The following is a 19,129-nucleotide window of genomic DNA, read 5'->3' as shown; positions in this document are numbered from 1 at the left end:
TACTTTCCAAAATTGGGTCATTTGGGGGGTTTTTGTGCTATTTTGGCATTTTATGTCCTTCGAAACTGTGATAGGTAGTGAGGAGTGAAATCAAAAATTTGCGCCCTTAGAAATGCTGAAGGCGGTGCTTGGTTTTCGGGGTCCCGTACGCAGCTAGGCTCCCAAAAAGTCCCAAACATGTGGTATCCCCGTACTCAGGAGAAGCAGCAGAATGTATTTTAGGGTGCAACTCCACATATAACCATGGCATGTGTGAGCAATATATCATTTAGTGACACATTTTTCTTTTTTTTTTTTTTTTCTCATTATTCAATCACTTTGGACAAAAAAAAAAAAAAATCAATGGACTCAACATGCCTCTCAGCAGTTTCCTTGGGGTGTCTTCTTTCCAAAATGGGGTCATTTGGTTTTTTTTTTTGCTATTTTGGCATTTTATGGCCTTCGAAACTGTGATAGGTAGTGAGGAGTGAAATCAAAAATTTACACCCTTAGAAAGCCTGAAGGCGGTGATTGGTTTTTGGGGTCCCGTACGCGGCTAGGCTCCCAAAAAGTCTCACACATGTGGTATCCCCGTACTCAGGAGAAGCAGCAGAATGCATTTTGGGGTGTAATTCCACATATGCCCATGGCATGTTTGAGCAATATATCATTTAGTGACAACTTTGCGCAAAAAAAAATATATATATATATATATATTTATATTTCCCGCAACTTGGGTCAAAATCTAAAATATTCCATGGACTTAAGATGCCTCTCAGCAAATAGCTTGGGGTGTCTACTTTCCAAAATGGGGTCATTTGGGGGGGTTTTCAATTGTCCTGGCATTTTATGCACAACAATTAGAAGCTTATGTCACACATCACCCACTCTTCTAACCACTTGAAGAAAAAGCCCTTTCTGACACTGTTTGTTTACATAAAAACATATAATTTTTTTGCAAGAAAGTAAAGTTGAACCCCCAAACATTATATATTTTTTTAAAGCAAAGGCCCTACAGATTAAAATGGTGGGTGTTGCAAAAAAAATTTCCACACAGTATTTGCGCAGCGTTTTTTCAAACACATTTTTTGGGGAAAAAATACACTTTTTTTTATTTTAAAGCACTAAAACACACTATATTGCCCAAATTATTGATGAAATAAAAATTATGATCTTAGGCCGAGTACATGGATACCAAACACGACATACTTTAAAATTGCGCACAAACGCGCAGTGGCGACAAACTACATACATTTTTAAAAGCCTTTAAAAGCCTTTACAGGTTACCACATTAGATTTACAGAGTAGGTCTACTGCTAAAATGACTGCCCTCGATCTGCCCTTCGCGGTGATACCTCACATGCATGGTGCAATTGCTGTTTACATATGACTCCAGACCGACGCTTGCGTTCGTCTTTGCGCAAGAGCAGGGGGGGACAGGGATGCTTTTTTTTATTTTTTTATTTTTTTATATATTTATTTCGCTTTTTTTATTTTATTTGTTAACTGTTCCTTCCATTTATTTATTTTTTTACCATTTTTATTGTTATCTCAGGGAATGTAAATATCCCTTATGATAGCAATAGTTAGTGACAGGTACTCTTTTTTTTTTAAATGGGGTCTATTAGACCCTAGATCTTTCCTCTGCCCTCAAAGCATCTGACCACACCAAGATCGGTGTGATAAAATGCTTTCCCATATTCTCAATGGCGCCGTTTATATCTGGGGGGGGGGGGGGACATTCCCTCCCACTGAATGTAAAAGCAGTCTAGAGGCTAATTAGCCGCTAGGACTGCTTTTACATGAAAGCCGACCGCTGGCTAAAAAGAATGATACCAAGATGATGCCTAAACCCGCAGGCATCATTCTGGTATAACCATTCAAAGTCCTGCAACATACCAGTACGTTGATGGTTCTTGTTGGACATGTATTGTAATCTTTTTTTTTTTTCATGCAGCCTGTTGGCTGAACAAAAAAAAGATTGATCGGTGGGTATGCCCACCATTAGAATACCTCCCTTCATCCACCCACTTCTAATGATGGGCATACATGCACCATTTATATATGCCGAAGCATGGGGGCATCCTCCCGCAAAAAAGTTATGCCGCGTACGGTCGGACTTTTCTATGCCGCGTACACACGGTCGGACTTTTCTATGCCGTGTACACATGGTCAGACTTTTCCACAGGAAAGCCTCCGTAGGAATGTCAAGCGTATGTACGCGGCATTAGGAGCAAAATCGCTCCTCCGCCCCTAATGCCCCCATGCTCCGGCATATATGCTCTTTTTTGAACTGTAGTGGTGAAATCACCTCCTACAGCATTGGAGTCGCGGCTTTATATATCGTGGGAGCAAACGCTGTTGCTGTCACGCTAAATAAATCCGCACTGCAACTGAATGGCGTACCTGCTAAGCAAATGATGGTTAACATTAAAACAAAGTAACATTCCAGTATAACAGTAAGATCATACCATACCTGCAAAGCAAATACCTATAAAAAAACATAGTAAAAAATAAAACATTTTTTAACGCAACCTGTGCCTAAAATATATATATGCCAAAGCATGGGGGCATCCTCCCGCAAAAAAGTTATGCCGCGTACGGTCGGACTTTTCTATGCCGCGTACACACGGTCGGACTTTTCTATGCCGTGTACACATGGTCAGACTTTTCCACGGGAAAGCCTCCGTAGGAATGTCAACCGTATGTACGCGGCATTAGGAGCAAAATCGCTCCTCCGCCCCTGCTGCCCGCATGCTTCGGCATATATGCTCTTTTTTTTAACTGTGGTGGTGAAATCACCTCCTACAGCACTGGAGTCGCGGCTTTATATATCGTGGGAGCAAACGCTGTTGCTGTCAAGATAAATAAGTCCGCGCAACAGCTGAATGGCGTACCTGAAAACAGTAAAATAAATTACATACCTGAAAAGCAAGCATGAAAAAACATAACAACAATAAAACTTTGCAGAATAGAATACAGTAAAAAAGAGCAGAACAATAGAGAGAGAATAGAGAGGGAGAGAACAATAAAACGACAACTATTTTTGTTTTTTTTATTTTATATTTTTTTGTGTGTTTTTATTTTTTACTTTTTTTTTTTTTTTTTTAACACTTTTTTTTGTAACTGTGAACTGTAACTTCAACTTTTCGGTTCCAGGTTTGGGTCTCTCAAAATGCGATGGCATCTTGGGAGACCCTGTGTGAGTGTGCCTAGCCTGTGAAATGTTTCACCCTACGCTAATAATTAACGTGTGTGTGGAAGCGTTCAAAACATTCACCAATACAAAGACCAGGATTGCCAGGACATTTGAGACAAAAATAACGGGTGTCACGCCTAAATCCGCGCTTGGTACAGACACGACATTTTCTTTGGGGGGCTCGTTGGGTAGGGGTACTCTCGAGGACATAAGAAAAATGCCTCTCATGCAGTCGGCTTACTGCATTTGGTAGGAGCTGGTGAGGTACAGTACCGCCTGGATACAGGAGTTCTGTGATGATATCCCTCTGGAATTGAAGGAAGGATTCATTCCGTCCTGAAGCTCTGTATACGACATGAGCATTCAGTAGAGCCAATTGAAATAAATGTAGAGACACTTTTTTGTACCAGCGTCTCGTCTTACGGGCAATATGATACGGCGCCATTAACTGGTCGTTGAGGTCCACCCCTCCCATGTTTTGGTTATATTCGTGGACACAGAGGGGTTTCTCCACAACACCAGTCGCCGTACGAATTTGGACTGTCGTGTCTGCGTGAAGGGTGGTAAGAACGAAAACATTCCTATTGTCCCGCCACTTCACAGCGAGCAAATTTTTACATCTGCAGCAGGCTCTCGCCCCCGGCCTAACACGGGCATCTACAAGCCGATTAGGTCGCACGGTGCCACATGCTCCAATCTGTTGATCAAATAAGTGGCTAAAAAGTGGCACGCTGCTGTAAAAATTGTCCACATACAAATGGTACCCCTTTCTGAATAAGGGTGACACCAAGTCCCAAACAATCTTGCCAGCGCTCCCCATGTAATCTGGGCATCCTTCCGGCTCTACCTGACTATCTTTTCCCTCGTAAACCCTAAAGCTCCATGTGTAGCCTGTGGCCCTGTCACAGAGCTTATAGAGCTTGACCCCGTATCTGGAACGCTTGCTGGGAAGGTACTGTTTGAAAGACAAGCGGCCAGCAAATTTAATCAGGGACTCATCAACGCATACAACCTGCTGGGGATTAAACAAGGCTGCAAAACGTTCGTTGAAATGGTTTACGAGGGGCCGAATTTTGTAGAGCCGGTCAAATTCAGGGTCTCCACGTGGACGACAAAGTGTATTGTCACTGAAATGCAGGAACCGCAGGATCGCCTTGTATCGTTTCCTGGCCATGTGAGCAGAGAAAATGTACATATGGTCAATGGGATGTGTGGACCAATACATCCGCAATGACGGAAATTTGTGTATGCCCATGTTGAGGGTAAGGCCCAGAAATGTCTTAAATTCGGAAACCTCGAGAGGTTTCCATTGTTTGGCAAGGCGAGACTGGGGGTTAGCGGCGATGTAAGTACCAGCATATAAATTAGTCTGGTCCACAATAGATCTATAGAGATCTTCCGTGAAATACAGCGAATAAAAATCAAGTGACGTAAAGTTCGCTGTATCCACCTGAATACCGGGTTGGCCAGTGAATGGGGGAAGTACAGGTGCTGTAGAAGTGGTGGGGACCCAATCAGGATAGGCAAATTCTACAGGAAGGGCACTATGGGCACGACGGGCCTGTCTCTGTCTTCTTCTTGGTGGCAGCGGGACACTACTTGTGCTTGCCACATCGCCAGCTTCAACTGCACTTATGGGACTCGCCACGTCACCAAGTGTTACTGCAGTGCTGGATAAACGACCAGGGTGTACTAAGCCGCTGGTGCTTGCCAATTCACCAGAAGGAATAGCGGCGCTAGTACTGGATCTCTGCTCCATACGAGGGTCCTGCGGTTCTTGCTGCTCAACAACATCAGAACGGGATCGGGTACGCCTGGCCTTAGCAGGGACCTCAACTTCGTCGTGCGAGCTATCTGACATGGAGCCGCTGTCGTAAACGGGTTCGTATTCTGAGCCAGAATCTGTCAGATGCGTGACCTCCTCCTCTTCACTATCTGACATGCACATGAACTCCAAGGCCTGCTTATCATTGTACCTTCGGTTTGCCATTTTGGACTCTAAATTTAGTGGTACAATGGTAAGGATTCACAGGTAAAAAAAGCACCTGATCTGTAGAAAAGCAAACGTAGAAAACGCTTCAAAAAAAAACTGTAAGCGATCGCAGGGATCAGGCCTGTCTCTGCGAACGCTGCAGTTATGTGTCTTGTGTTTTGTAAGTGACAGTGATCGATCGATACTGCACTTGGGTGGGTTGGGCTGGGCAGAGGGGGAAAACGCAGGTGCTAGCGGGTATCTGGGCTGATTCCGCTAACAATGCGTTTTTGGGTACCCTAAACTGCTGGGTACGCTAGTATAGATCTGATCAGATCAGGTATCGATCCGTTCAGATCCTATACCACTAAGGGGGGTGTATGCTTAGCGAGTGGGTGTAAGCGGTACTGGCTCTAACCTAACGCTGCCTGGGGCGACGCAGACCCTGACTGGCGCTAAAATTAAATTTATATCACCCGCCGGGTGATCAGGGGGTTAAACCTATTGGGTTATATACGGCGGGTGCTCTGATGCTATAAACAGCAAACTAACCAACCAGCGTCAACCGTAACACTTATACGGTGATCACTGGTGAAAGGGTTAACTAGGGGGCAATCAGGGGGTTAAAACCTTTATTCGGTAATATATGGGGGTACCTGACGCTTTCTAAAAACCTGGTGGCGAACCTAAAATAACTAAATAACTAACTGGCTAACCACGTCACCAGTGACACTTATACAGTGATCAGTGGTGAAAGGGTTAACTCTAGGGGCAATCAGGGGTTAAAACCTTTATTTATGGGGGTACCTAACGCTATATAAACCTGGCGGTGAACCTCAAAAAAAACTAACTACCTAGCGGCAACAGTGACACTAATACAGCGATCAGAAACCGATCGCTTAGTGACACTGGCAATAGGGGTGAAAGGGTTAACTCTAGGGGCAATCAGGGGTTAAAACCTTTATTTATGGGGGTACCTAACGCTATATAAACCTGGCGGCGAACCTCAAAAAAAACTAACTGCCTAGCGGCAACAGTGACACTAATACAGCGATCAGAAACCGATCGCTTAGTGACACTGGCAATAGGGGTGAAAGGGTTAACTCTAGGGGCAATCAGGGGTTAAAACCTTTATTTATGGGGGTACCTAACGCTATATAAACCTGGCGGCGAACCTAAAAAAAAACTAACTGCCTAGCGGCAACAGTGACACTAATACAGCGATCAGAAACCGATCGCTTAGTGACACTGGCAATAGGGGTGAAAGGGTTAACTTTAGGGGCAATCAGGGGTTAAACCTTTATTGGGGGGGGGGGTAGGGGGCTACCCTGGACCTAAAGGGGCCTAAACCTAACTGCCCTGACACTTTTTTCTGTCACACTGACACTAAAAGCAGTGATCAGAAAATAAATGATCACTTCAATCAGTGACACTGTGACAGGGGGTGATCTGGGGGTGCTGGGGGGGTGATCGGGGGGGGGGGTTATGTGCCTATGTGTGCTGTGTCAGTGTGCTGTTGGTGCTAAACATTATTTAATTATTAATTGATGGTAGTCTGTAAATTTTAATAACCTTTCAAGATAAAATTTAAAATATTAAAATATTAAAATGTAAAATACATAAAATCTTGGATTGTGAATGAGGTACTGGACTAGACTGGAGTGAGTGATACCCCTTGCGTTTACAAGTGAATACCCCTCCAATGAATAGATCACATCATTGCAATCTAAACCAGAAATCTAAAACAACTAAAAATTGCTTAAAAAACAGTTGATGTCGAACTCAACATTTAACCCATTAGGCACTAAAGTATTTAAAGAATGAATCCACTGAGATTCTTTCTGACTTATTGTCCTAACCAAATGAGCTCCTCTCCATGGCTTGTTAAATTTATCTATCCCCCAAAAAATTAGTTGTTTAGGATCTTTATTATGTTTCTCCGCAAAATGCCTACTAACGTTGTGCTTCGGGAAGCCATTTTCTATATTAACAACATGCTCCTTTATTCGAACCATTAATGCTCTCTTCGTTCTTCCTACATATTGCAAGTTGCAGGAGCACTGGAGAACATATACCACCCCTTCAGTATGGCAACTAATGAAGTCATTAATAGTATGACATTCATTTGTATGGGTGGAGATGAACTCAGTCCTTTTCTTTTGAGGACCTTTAGAATGTTTACAGGCATAACAATATTTACAGGGAACAAAGCCCTTCGTATTAAAGAACGTATAACCACTCTTAGGTGGAGGGTCAACCACATTTTTCACCAAAATGTCTTTTATGGTTGGGGCTCTTTTATACACAATATTAGGTTTTTCTGGCAATATGGATTTTAAATGCCTGTCTTCTTTCAAAACATGCCAATGTCTTTTGATCAATTTTTCCACATCTTTATGCTGAATATTGTAATCCAAAATAATGGCAGGGGCCATCATATCCCGCTGTTATAATAAAGTTATCTGAGTATCCTTTTTATTCAGACCTTTATTTGTTGTTAGCACATTTTAGATTTGAGCAGCATTTTGTTTTTCACTGGTCACTTTTAATTTTCACTGTTGGCTAGCGCTTTAGTCACCCACTTGTTAATTCCTTTTACTGCTGCTGTAATCACCATGTCAGATGTCAAAAGTCGGATGGTAAGGACAAGGATCCGACTTTGATCCGACTTCAATTATATTCAATGGGCTGAAGTAGGATCAAAGTCGGACCAAAGTAGTACAGGGAGCATTTTTTTAAGTCAGACCGACTTGTGTCTGACCAGTTAAGACGGCTCCCATAGGAAACATTGATTTTTACACGTCATGCGACATGAGCTCCCATTGCAATCCAATCGCACAAGTTTGAACCCGGCCTGAATCCGATTGCTTAAAGCGGAGTTCCACCCAAAAGTGGAACTTCCGCTTAAACCACTCCACCACTTTTTGATTTTGGGTTTAACCACTTCAGCCCCGGACCATTTGGCTGGCCAAAGACCAGGCCACTTTTTGCGATTCGGCACTGCGCCGCTTTAAAGCAGAGTTCCACCTAAAAATGGATTTTACGCTTAATTCACTCCTTGCCCCCTTACATGCCACATTTGGCATGTAATTTTTTTGGGGGGGGGAGTGGGGGCTTCAGTAGGAGTGGGACTTCCTGTCCCACTTCCTCCTTCTGCCCAGGGACCGCTTAGGCGATAGGTCATATCGCCTACGATGGCCCCTCCCTGTAGGCGATCGCCTGGGACACGTGACAGGTCCCAGGCGATCGCCGGACCGTTTATAGAGCGCAGCGCCGCTCGTGCATGCGCAGAGTGCCCGGCCGTGAAGCGGAAAGCTCCGGGCGGCGCGGCGCTGGAATGTGGCGCAGGTGAGTGTCTGTTTATTAAGAGCCAGAAGCTACACTTTTTGTAGCTGCTGACTTTTAATAAACATAAAAAAAAGCCTGGAACTCCCCTTTAAGATCATCCCTTGATTGTAACAAGCAACACGTGTAGCACTGAGTGTTGGTAGTTTTTTTCTTTAAAGAGGAACTGCAGTCTGCTCACATTTTTGTATGAAAAACATCTTTGCCATGCTGAAGCTTCCCTAACCACTTTGCATAATATTTTATATATATATTGTGATTCTGTACTTGCCAAATATATGGCAGAAATCTCCCTCTACTAAGTCTGGCTGCATCCATGTGGGCAGCTGAAGCTGCTGCCTGTTCACTTCCTGGATTTACACAGACACACAGAGGCACACCTCCAGCTCTGCCGCATTGATTGGCCCTTTTATGACTTTTTCCCCCTCCACAATGGCAGAAGATTTAATGGATGAAAAGTTGAAAAAATTACTGAAGTTCCGTTTTAAGTCAAACGAAGTAATAGGAAAATATACATATTTATTAAGATTGCACACATAATAACTTAACACTGAATATTACAATTCTTGCATAAGCCTTCTTACATAAGCATTGTGTGAAACCACAATGCTTGAGGAAATGTGGCTGTTACTTGTCAACACTTTTTTATGTTATCCTGTGACCAACCTTTTCAGTTACCATAGTCTTTTGGTTTTTATTGCTAATCAACTGCTCTTGGCCATCACTAGGCTTCTACTCTGTACTGTGCTTTTGGTTATAACTCCTTTGATCCTGGTTTCTATCACTTGTCTGCCACTTGCCCTGATGTTTTGCCTGAATCCTCAACTAGGTTAGTAAGTCACTTTTTTCCACCTCTGCCAATTTGGCACTAGGTGGGGGTAGTTTTTTGGGTGGGTAGAGTTTGTGCTGAGAGGGGCATTTCTGCAAGGGAGTGATTTGTTTTTTTGTTTTTTTTTGGGGGGGGGGGCTGCATTTTAGTGTGAGGAGAATTTTGGTTTGCAGAGGAAATGTGTATTGGACACAAATGACTCCTGCACTCTCCTAATTTTGTACACCTGACTCCTACAATCTGTGCATTGTGTAATCCTGACCCCTGCACATTATATACTCCTTACTAGGGATGAGCTGAACATCCCCCCCCCCCCATTCGGTTCACAGCAGAACCTGCGAAAAGACCAAAAGTTTGTGTGAACTTTAGAACCCGCTTAAAGTCTATGGAAACGTTTGAAATCTAAAGTGTTCATTTTAAAAGATAATATGCAAGTTATTGTCATAAAAAGTGTTTGGGGACCCGGGTCCTGCCCCAGGGGACATGTATCAATGCAAAAAAATTTTTTTTAAAACGGATGATTTTTCAGGAGCAGTGATATTAATAATGCTTAAAGTGAAACAAAAAAAGTGAAATATTCCTTTAATTTTATATTAATTTTCTATCTAGGGGGGTGTATAGTATGCCTGTGAAGTAGCGCTTGTTTCCCGTGTCATTTAAAATCACTTAAAATCACTTGTGGCTATAATGAATTGTCGGCTCCCGGCAATACAGAGAAAATTAATTTATTAAAAAAAAAAATGCGTTGGGGTTCCCCCAAATTTATTTACCAGGCCCTTCAGGTCTGGTATGGATATTAAGGGGAACCCTGCATCAAATTTAAAAAAAATGACGTGGGGTGTCCCCCAAATATCCATTCCAGATGCAGGTTTGCCGTTACATTAGAGGGGGCGGGGCCGGGTTGCGTGCTCAGATAAAGGGTCTGGTGTGGATTTATCAGGGCAGCAATCCTGCCCAGTCCCATAGAGCCGCGCTATCATGCCTGTTTGCATCAGGCGTGCGAATGCGCGGTGTAGGCACGCGCATGTGTGGTGTGGCCGCGCACGGGTGCGCGTACAGGGGCGCACAGGCTCGCTCCCCTCTCGGCCAATCAGAGGCCTGAGCGGGTTATTCAAACCGCCCTCTTCCTCCTGTCAGGTTGCTGGTTTGTCACAGCATCTGAGTGTATCTTCTGCTGAAATCTGCTACCTTTGTTCCTGATCACCTGAACCTTGGCTAACGTATCCCGGACTGCTGCTATCTCCTGCCCTTGACCTTTGGCTCTGAACCTCTGACTTTCTGCTCTCTCCAAACCCCTGACCACGGCTTGCTTCTCGGACCAATCTTCTGCCTGCTTCCTGTTACAAGTACCCAGACTTCCAGGACTGTCTCTGTGTGATTCCCAGCTGTCCTCAGCGAGCTACCTCCTGATCAGTTCCTGCTCCACGCATCCAGCCTTTACCTTCCTGTCGGTACCGGTGCTTCCTGGTGCGTCCTTCCCCTTGTCCCCACTCCAGGGGGCGGACCGCGCTGGGTCGCAAAGGGAGTCGCCCTCAGCATCTTGGCCTTGGTGAGTTTATCCATATTAACCCGTGATAGTACAAACCAGTCAGATGTCCGAGGCCGACAGGGCGCGCTCACCTTTCGAGACTCTTTGCCAGCAAGTCTCAGCACTGACCGATGCAGTACAGAAGCTACAGGAAGGATACCTACAGATGGATGGTCGCCTCCAACAAATGACTGTCACACCTGGACCTTCGGTCCCCCCGCGGCTCCAGTTACGGGGGCGTCCACCTCCCTGTCTTTCTCAGGACCAGCGGTGGTTGTAACCCACCCAGAGCCTCGTGTACCAACACCAGAGAATTTACGGGCGTTCAAAAATGCCTGTTTGCTGTATCTGGCCCTGCAAACCAGAACCTTCTGCTCAGAAGCCGTGAAGGTGGGCTTTGTGATCTCGCTTCTTGTGGATGAACCACAAGCTTGGGCATACAGCTTGATGGAACAGAGAAGTCAAATATTAGACACCTTTGAGCATATGTCTAAACTTTATGATGACCCCCTGTGCTCGGCCACGGCTGAAGCTACCCTTCATCAGCTGAATCAAGGGAAGAGACCTGTGGAGGACTACATCGCAGAGTTCCAAAAATGGTCCGCTGATACGGGGTGGAATGAAGCCGCCCTGAAATACCAGTTCCGCCAAGGTCTGTCAGAGTCCCTCAAGGACGAATTAGCTAGAATCGATCCTCCTGCCACATTGGAAGGATTGATTCAGTCAGCCACCCAGCTTGACAGACGCCTACGGGAACGACGGTCGGAGCGTTTCCAAGCAACTCGTCCCAACTGGACCCCGCCAAGTTACTCTCCAGCTCCTCCGCCTCTCCCGGTTCCGCCTTTTTTCTCGCTTCAGGATCCTGAACCCATGCAGCTCGGCTTGGTCAGGGCACCCCTCACTCCTGAGGAAAGGCAGCGTAGGCGCCAGTCTAATCTTTGCCTGTATTGTGGCGGAGCAGGCCACTTTCTCCGCACCTGTCCCATAAGACCCAGTAAGTCAAGATCTCCACCTACTATCAATTACCACATCTCCAACTTACCTCAGACTTACATTGTTCTCTTTCTCTCCATACAGCTCCCGGAGGGGGCAACTCGGCTGCTGGCCATTGTTGACTCCGGGGCTTGCAGCTGCTTCCTGGATTCCGCCCTGGCCCAGAAGCTGCATGTCCCCTGTTGCCCTAAGGACTTCCACTTGCAGATCCATCTGGCAGATGGTTCACTACCTCGCTCCGGACTAGTTACCCAGGAAACCCTGCCTATCCATGCCGTCTCTGATACCGGACATCAAGAGTATCTTTGCCTGGACCTTATTCCGTCCCCTTTGTTCCCCATTATTTTGGGACTTTCATGGCTACAGGTACACCAACCTTGTATAGACTGGCTTGAGAAAGAAATCAAATTCCCTTCCTCCTATTTCTCTCAGCATTGCTTCCTGCCCACCAAAGCCTCCTGCTTTACCTTGATCAGAGGACCTCCAACACGTCCCCTCTGTTTACTCGGAATTCAGGGACATCTTTGACAAACAGCAGGCTGACCGCCTTCCTCCACACCGGCCATACGATTGTCCTATCGACCTGCTGCCTGGTTCTAAGATCCACTTCGGACTGATCTTCCCCTTATCAGAGACTGAATTAGTGGCCCTCAAGGCTTATATTGATGAAAATGTTGAAAAAAAGTTAATTCGCCCTTCTTCTTCCCCAGCCGGGGCCGGGATCTTTTTTGTTGAGAAGAAGGATGGCTCCCTCAGGCCTTGCATCGATTACCGGGAATTGAATAAAGTCACTATCGAAAACAGGTACCCGTTACCCCTTATCCAAGAACTGTTCCAGCGATTCCGTTCAGCCCAGGTCTTTTCCAAACTTGATCTTCGGGGGGCCTACAACCTCATCCGGATCAGGCCTGGGGGTGAATGGAAGACCGCTTTCAGATCAAGGTTCGGGCACTTTGAATACTTGGTGATGCCCTTTGGTCTCTGCAATGCCCCCGCCACGTTCCAGCACCTGGTGAACGATATCTTCCGCCAATACTTGGATGACTTCTTGGTCGTCTATTTAGATGACATTCTCATCTTCTCAGTGTCACTTGAGTTGCACCGACTCCACGTTAAGAAAGTCTTGGCCATTCTCAGAGAACACAAATTATATCTTAAGGCAGAGAAATGCGAGTTTGAGAAGACCACAGTTCAGTTTTTGGGGTTCATTATCTCTACCAATGGGATATCCATGGACCCGCAAAAGGTCAAAGCAGTCCAGAACTGGCCAGCGCCGGTCGACAAAAAGGGGGTACAGCGGTTCATTGGCTTTGCCAATTTCTACCGAAGATTCATCGTCGGATTCTCATCCATTGTGGCTCTTATCACCAAACTAACCCGTCAAGAGCACCGTTTCCATTGGCCTCAGGAAGCACAGGAGGCATTTCCAAAACTTAAGACCCTGTTTTCTTCTGCACCTGTTCTTAGGCACCCAGACCCAACCTTGCCCTTTATCCTGGAGGTTGACGCCTCGGAAACCGCCACTGGTGCTATCCTGTCACAGAGACAGGGACCTAAATCCCTGCTACACCCTGTAGCCTACGCATCACGGAAACTAAGCCCTCCGGAGAAAAACTACGATGTTGGGGACCGGGAACTGCTGGCCATTAAGTTTGCCCTGGAGGAGTGGAGATATCTCCTGGAAGGTGCTCTTCATCCCATTCTGATCTTCACGGACCATAAAAATTTGGAATATTTACGATCTGCCAATCGCTTAAGACCAAGACAAGCTCGTTGGGCCCTGTTCTTTACCCACTTCAACTTTCACATCACCTTCAGACCTGGATCAAAAAATGGGAAGGCAGACGCCCTCTCTAGAATGTTCACTGAAACGCCCGGCCCGTCAGAACCTAGTACCATCTTAACCTCCCGGAACTTTTTTCTAGTTTCTCAGATGGACTTACTTACCTCTCTTAAAAGGGCTTCCAGTCAATGTACCGACCAGTCAACACTTTCTCTAGAGAAACAAGATGGTTTGCTGTGGTCACGGGCAAAGTTTTTGTACCTATGGAAACAAGGCAACTGGTGTTAAGCACTTTTCATGATCATAAGTTGGCAGGCCACTTTGGAGCACGGAAGACCTCGGAGTTGATCGGCCGCTCTTTCTGGTGGCCGAAGTGGAGATTGGACTGTAAGGCCTATGTGTCTTCTTGTACCCGTTGTCAGCGCTACAAGGGTCCGAACACCAAGTCCTGGGGCTTACTTAGACCTCTTCCGGTTCCGGAGCGCCCCTGGACAGATATTTCCATGGACTTCATTGTAGACCTGCCACCTTCTAAAGGTTTTACTACAATTCTAGTGGTGATTGACCGCCTGTCTAAATTAGCACACTTCTTGCCCATGATTGGCACACCCTCCGCAGCAGAGACAGCCAAAACATTTTTTATGGAAATTGTGAGGCTCCATGGGGTACCCAAGAGTATCGTATCGGATAGAGGTGTGCAATTCACATCTAAGTTCTGGAGGGAGCTCTGCAAGTCGCTAGAAATTAAAATCTGCCTTTCGTCTGCCTACCACCCGCATCTCCAGTATTTAATCAAGTGGAAAGGATATCCTCCTGAGGACAATTCCTGGGAACCTTCCAGAAATCTGCATGCCCCTCGGTTTATCCGAACCTTCCATCGGGATCATCCGGAATTGATGGACAGTTTGGGCGTCCGGAGTCCGCCCCTTGGGGGGGGCACTATCAGGGCACCAATCCTGCCCAGTCCCATAGAGCCGCACTATCAGGCATCAGGCGCGTGCATGCACGGTGTAGGCGCGCGCATACGCGGTGTGGCCGCGTGCCATGCGCGCGCATGGGCGCGCACGGGCTCGCTCCCCTCTCGGCCAATCAGAGGCCTAAGCGGGTTATTTAAACCGCCCTCTTCCTCCTGTCAGGTTGCTGGTTTGTCACAGCATCTGAGTGTATCTTCTGCTGAAATCTGCAACCTTTGTTCCTGATCACCTGAACCTTGGCTAACGTATCCCGGACTGCTGCTATCTCCTGCCCTCGACCTTTGGCTCTGAACCTCGGACTTTCTGCTCTCTCCAACCCCCTGACCACGGCTTGCTTCTCGGACCAATCTTCTGCCTGCTTCCTGTTACAAGTACCCGGACTTCCAGGACTGTCTCTGTGTGATTCCCAGCTGTCCTCAGCGAACTACCTCCTGATCAGTTCCTGCTCCACGCATCCAGCCTTTACCTTCCTGTCGGTACCGGTGCCTCCTGGTGCGTCCTTCCCCCTGTCCCCACTCCAGGGGGCGGACCGCTCTGGGTCGCAAAGGGAGCCGCCCTCAGCATCTTGGCCTTGGTGAGTTTATCCATATTAACCCGTGATAGGATTTTTGGGGGAACGCAATTTTTTTTTTATTTGACGCAAGGTTCCCCTTAATATCCATACCAGACCTGAAGGGCCTGATAATTGAATTTGGGGGGACCCCACGCATTATTATTATTTTTTTTTATGAATTACTTTTCTTTGTACTGCCGGAAGCCAACAATTCATTATAGCCGCAGATGATTTTAAATGACTTTTTTTCCTTCAGAAATGACACTTTGTGCAGGGACAGTTCTAAGCACGAGAAACAAGCACTGCTTTACAGGCATACTATACACCCCCCCAGGTACGAAATGTAAAGGAAACACTTATATTGTTTCACTTTAACCACTTCCCGCCCGGCCTATGGCCGATTTACGTCCGGGAAGTGGTTATGAAATCCTGACAGGACGTTCTAGAACGTCCTGCAGGATTTCATGCCGCGCGCGCCCGTGGGGGCGCGCATCGCGGCGATCGGTGATGCGGGGTGTCAGTCTGACACCCTGCATCTCCGATCTCGGTAAAGAGCCTCCGGCGGAGACTCTTTACCACGTGATCAGCCGTGTCCAACCACGGCTGATCACGATGTAAACAGGAAGAGCCGCCGATGGCTCTTCCTCACTCGCGTCTGACAGACGCGAGTAGAGGATAGCCGATCTGCGGCTCTCCTGACAGGGGGGGTTAGCGCTGATTGTTTATCAGCGCAGCCCCCCCTCGGATCGCCACACTGGACCACCAGGGATGCCCACCCTGGAGCACCAGGGTGGGCAAAAAAAAAAAAAAAGCCAAAAAAAAAAAAAGTCTAAAAAAAAAAAAAAAAAAAAAAACCATAAAGAAAAAAGATGCCAGTCAGTGCCCACAAATGGGCACTGACTGGCAACAATCAGTGCTGCCACCCCAGTGTCCATCAGCGCCACCCCAGTGTCCATCAGCGCCACCCCAGTGTCCATCAGCGCCACCCCAGTGTCCATCAGTGCCACCCCACAGTGCCCATCCATGCCCAGTGCCCACCTAGCAGTGCCCATCTGTGCCACCCATAAGTGCCCATCTGTGCCGCCCATGAGTGCCCATCTGTGCCGCCTATGAGTGCCCAGTGCCGCCCATGAGTGCCCATCAGTGCCGCCTATGTGTGCCCATCAGTGCCGCCTACGTGTGCCCATCAGTGCCGCCTACGTGTGCCCATCAGTGCCGCCTATGTGTGCCCATCAGTGCCGCCTATGTGTGCCCATCAGTGTCGCATACCAGCGCCGCCAATCAGTGCCACCTCATCTGTGCCCGTCAGTACTACCTCATCGATGTCCATCAGTGCCATCTCATCGGTGCCCATTAGTGCCGCCATATCAGTGCCCGTAATTGAAAGAGAAAACTTATTTACAAAAAAATTAACAGAAAAAAATAAAAACGTAATTTTTTTTCCAAATTTTCAGCCTTTTTTTAGTTGTTGCGCAAAAAAAAAAATCGCAGAGGTGATCAAATACCACCAAAAGAAAGCTCTATTTGTGGGGAAAAAAGGACGCCAATTTTGTTTGGGTACAGTGTAGCATGACCGCGCAATTGCCATTCAAAGTGCGACAGTGCTGAAAGCTGAAAATTGGCTTGGGCGGGAAGCTGCGTAAGTACCTGGTATGGAAGTGGTTAAGCATTATTAAAATCACTGCTCCCGAAAAAACTGCCGTATTTAAAACTTTTTTATGCGTTAATACATGTCCCCTGGGGCAGGACCCAGGTCCCTAAACACTTTAAATGACAATAACTTGCATATTAGCCTTTAAAATGAGCACTTTAGATTTCTCCCATAGACTTTTACAGGGTGTTCTGCGGCTTTTCGAATTTGCCGCGAACACCCCAAACTCATGTTCGACTTGAACATTGCCTGTTCGCCTGTTTGGCGACTCGAAGCTCATGTCTACTCCTTACCCAAGCAATCTGTGCACTATACTGTCCTGCCCCAGCACATGGTGTGCTACACACACTTGACATCTGCATTTTGTGCATTACATAATCCTGATCCCTACACAGCATTTTACTCTTAAACCTGCCACTGACCACAGCACTCTTTGTGTTACATACTCAGAATCATGATCAGAATCTGCCCATGTATTGAGCTGGAAGCAGACATGTAAATGACTGTCAAAACATAATAAAAGCTCTGGGAGTCTTTTACTAATATACTGTATAACACATGAATAACCTACCAATAGCTACACATTTATGGTCAGAACCCCATTGGATAGATTTACCCATTGTTTACGGGTTGAGTCCCACTCCTGTGTAGTATACAGTATAATCAGGCACACTTTAAATACTTAAGAATATATGGTCCTTTTTGCTATTTTTATTTAGTGTTTAGTTTTATTTACCCAAAGCAACTGTGAACCTTAGGCCCCGTACTCACGACCAAACATGTCTGCTGAAACTGGTCCGCAGACCAGTTTTAGCAGACATGTTTGGCCGTGTGTTGGCCCGAGCGGACCATTTTCGGGCAGATCGGACAGGTTTCCAGCGGACAACTGTTTCCTGGACTTGCTTTAAAACAGTCCGCTGGAAACCTGTCCGCCCCGGACATGTACGGTCGTCTGTACAGACCTACCGTACATGTCCTGCCGCCCGCCATCCCTCGCATGCGTCGAATGACTTCGACGCATGCGTGGAAGCATTTTAAAGGCGGGCCGCCCAAGTCGCCGCATCATTGACGCGGCGACACCGCGTCATCGACGCGGCGACATCGCGGACACGCCCCGCGTATTGTTTACGCGCGGACCTCTGTTCGATGGTGTGTATAGCCATCGAACAGAAGTCCCCGGGCAGTCCCCGGGCAGACATGTCCGATGGAAACGGTCTGCAGACCGTTTTCATCGGACATGTCTGGCCGTGAGTACAAGGCCTGACGATTAACCTCGTTAACCCTGCCTTGTTAGGGGGCTTTGTTAAAGCGGAGTTCTGCACACATCATTTTTTTTTCTTGGCACCCCCTCTGCTTGTATAAATAATATACATTAAATCATGTTTATAATTCAATCCCTGTTCAAGTACATCTTTTTTAGCATTTACTTACCTTAATTTTCGTCTTTCTGAGTGCTTCCATTTCGATTGTGGGCATGTGAAGCCCACTAGGACTCTCTTCCCGAACTCGCGCATGCGCATTCTTCACAGGGTGTAGTAGCGCAAACAGTGTGTTTGGTTGCCATCGCAATGGGCGGCGACACAGGAAGAGCCCACACCGCTGTTATGGCAATGAAGATATCAATCAATTTCCAGCAAAACACAGACTTCTTAGCCTAGCAGGCAGATGAAGCAGTTGCAGCGCTGGGCTAAGGTGACGTAAATGATCATGTTGGAGGACTCAATATACAGTATTTACTCCAAAAATGTTAAACTGTGTGGATATATATATATATATATATATATATATATATATATATATTTTTTTTTTTTTGTTTAATATATTTTTTATTGATAGAAATAGACAGTACAATAAAAGTAAATCAACTCTCCAAAGAGGCATCAATACAGAATAATAAATTGGAAAGTATAACAAATGATGCATCATAGAGAACACAAGCGTTTCAATTTGTCTATAAATAAAGAAAAAGAAAAGAGACAAGAGGGCAGGAAAAAGATGGAGAAAAAGAAATTAGAGGGATATAGGATTGGTAGGCAGGGAAGGGTAGGGAAGGGGGGGAGAGCCGGGACACATGGCAGTCGTATCGAGCATATCACTAAACAAACGTATTTAGTAAGATATCAGGAATAAGGGGGAACCATGTCAGAGAGTGGGAGAAAGGGTCACAATTTGGTGAAAAACAGCCTCATGTGGTTTCAGACCTGTAGGGGGGCGAAGAAATAATATCTAAATAGCACTGTGTAGAGATAAATGAATACTAGGGCGCCCATATATATATATATATATATATATATATACACCTCCTCCACTGCAGCTGCCTGCT

This window comes from Rana temporaria, chromosome 2 (assembly GCF_905171775.1).
Source record: "Rana temporaria chromosome 2, aRanTem1.1, whole genome shotgun sequence".
Classification (NCBI taxonomy): domain Eukaryota; kingdom Metazoa; phylum Chordata; class Amphibia; order Anura; family Ranidae; genus Rana; species Rana temporaria.
This window is presented reverse-complemented; position numbering follows the sequence as displayed.